Raw genomic sequence first — 2,862 nt, 5'->3', positions numbered from 1 at the left:
CATGAGGAAGGAATAAAGCTTCATGCCTGAGTAAACACCGATTGCTTCTGTGCTATTTACCAGTCACCCAACTCATTTCTTCACCCACTCCTATCTCATTCAATCCTTGCATCCATTCTGAGAGGTAGGTGAAATCAGTTATTCCCTTTTATGAGACAGAAAAACTGAGGTACAGAAAGGTAAGCAATGTGTCTAAGAGGGTTTCAAAGGGAGCAAATGTCAGAGTCAATATTCCATCTCCCACATCCATGTAATTAACTGAGACTTTATTTCCACTCCCCTCCTCAACAAATGCTACCAGAACTGACAATTAAGTTCACGAACTTGTCCTAGAGAAAGTGCCACATACCTCATGGCTGAATATTACTACAGTCACCTTCCAAGTCCTCTCTCTGGGAAGCTACGCACCAACACCAGCACCTAGTACACCCTTCAAAGCAATGTTGGAACTCTGTTTCTGGAATGGCTATCAGAGCATTGACTTATTACCCTTGATGTACTGAATGTCATCAAAATATTTTCCTTTCAAGCCTGGGTGCAGTGGCTCATGCCTGTAATCCCAGCACTCAGGGAGGCTGAGGCAGACGGATCACCCAAGCTCATGAGTTCAAGACCAACCTGAGCTAGAGTGAGACCCCATCTCTAAAAATAGCCAGGCATTGTGGCAGGCACTTGTAGTTCTAGCTACTGGGGAGGCTGAGGCAAGAGAATTGCTCGGGTGGTGCCTGTGGCTCAAGGAGTAGGGCACCAGCCCCATATACTGAACGTGGTGGGTTCAAACCCAGCCCTAGCCAAAAACTGCAAAAAAAAAAAAGTCTTCCTTTCAGTATTTCCTTTATCTTCAGGTAATGAAAATACTCACCAAGGACCAGATCAGGTGAATAGGGAGGATGTTCCAACACAGTTATCTGTTTGCTGACTAAAATTCCCTCACTGACAGCTGGTGCATTGTCATGGTGCGGGAGCCCTGAGTTGTTGACAAAAAGTTCAGGTTGTTTTCATCTTTTTTTCACACCACTTTTTCAGCAAGTGCTTTATCAGCACTTTCAAATAGTAAACCTGGTTAAATTTCATAATGAATAATCCCTCTGATATCAGAAAAGGCGAGCAACATCATTTTGACACTTGATTTAGACTGACAGAACTTTTGGTCATGGAGAATTGGCTGATTTCTATTGTGTACTTTGTTCCATTATGTACACATATTAGTACACCCATGTTTCATCACTAGTGATAACATGGCCCAAAACATTATCTTGCCTCCCCAAAGGTCTTGGCAAACGTCAACTCTGCTTTGCTTTTGCTCATCGGTGAGCTCTTTTGAGACGCCCAAAACATTATCCTCCCCAAAGGTCTTGGCAAACGTCAACTCTCCTTTGCTTTTGCTCATCGGTGAGCTCTTTTGAGACCATTATTATTATTATTATTATTATTATTTGAGACAGAGTCTCATTATGTCAGCCTCATAGAGTGCTATGGCGTCACAGCTCACAGCAACCTCCACATCTTGGGCTTAAGTGATTCTCTTGCCTCAGTCTCCCAAGTAGCTGGGACTACAGGTGCCCGCCACAACGCCAGCTATTTTTTGTTACAGTTGTCATTGTTGTTTTAGCTGGCCCAGGCTGGGTTCAAACCCACCAACCTTGGTATATGTGGCTGATGCCAGAACCCCTGTGCTACAGGTGCTGAGCCTTGAGACCATTTTTGCACACATCTTTCTCACGCCAAAATTTTCACTTAAGATTTTTCTGTTTCTCTATTCATGCTTATTTAGTTTGCTATGCTTCTCACAGTCAGGCAACAATTCAGATACACAACTGCACAATTTTTTGCAGCGTTTTGCTCAGTTCTGCTTCTTACTGAACGGCCTGACTTTTCTTCATCAGTGATGCTTTCTCTTGTTTCAGAAAAACATTTAATCCATTTGTGAACTGTTTTCTTCACAGAATTAATCCCCATGAATTTACACTAAAATGTCCCTGATTTTACTTCCATTCTTCTCAAGTTTAACAAAAAAAATTAATGTTTGTCCATTGCTATAATTCAAGATCCCACGTGCTCACGATAGCACACAAAAATGTGCAATAAATGGCAGATGATGTCACCTGGACTCTAGGAAGTTGCATATGGATATCAAACATCTGACAATGGCCAAGAACAAATTAAGAGGACAGAAGTCCAGGAATATATTTCACATATTGACCAAAAAAACAAAGCAAAACCAGTTACCACTAATCTTAGGAAGATAACTATTATGAATGATGAAAAAGTTAACAGAGTGAATAAAGCTTTTGTAAATATACAAAAGGAACTTGCACACTTCTCAAAAGACCTTTCTCTTGAACCTGTGCAGAAAGAATTGATTCTTCAGCAGCATCATGAAAGTCAACCAGTTAATGTTGATGAAGCCACAAGATTAATGGTTCAGTTGTAATACAGTGGTGATGCATCTAATTTCCCCCAAAGACCAATAAATCCAATGTTTTATATCAAAAAAAGTGCAATAATGACTGCCACTCAGCAAGACACCACCACACATGGACAGGAACACAGTTGTGAGACATTGATATACCAAGGTTATTTAACCTTACAGAGATGTCTGTACAGTGCTGACAATGTAAGGGCAGGGTGGCAAGTTTGCAAATTTAATGGTCAGACTTCCTACAAGGATGAACAAAGCAGATTTCTGCCTTCAAGGAATCTTGTATCCAGCGTCAGACAGGACATATACACAAAAATAGAGAGAACATGTGAGACCACAGAGGGTAGGCAGTACCTGGCCCAGGCTGCACCACCCTCCTGCTTCCAAGACAAGGAGTAGCCAGCAGTCAAGTGCATGTTGCTAGGCATCTACCTCCACTC

The 2,862-nt window shown here is 41.8% G+C and overlaps 1 pseudogene; it reads left to right on the top strand.

Moving 5' to 3' along the window:
* The first annotated feature begins 2,147 nt into the window (after positions 1–2,147).
* Positions 2,148–2,434, top strand: LOC128563889 (ribosomal biogenesis factor-like; annotated as a pseudogene).
* Positions 2,435–2,862: the final 428 nt, after the last annotated feature.

The sequence above is a fragment of the Nycticebus coucang genome, chromosome 13 (genome assembly GCF_027406575.1).
Source record: "Nycticebus coucang isolate mNycCou1 chromosome 13, mNycCou1.pri, whole genome shotgun sequence".
Classification (NCBI taxonomy): Eukaryota; Metazoa; Chordata; class Mammalia; order Primates; family Lorisidae; genus Nycticebus; species Nycticebus coucang.
Note: the sequence above shows the minus strand (reverse complement) of the source record. Positions and strands in the feature narration are given on the sequence as shown.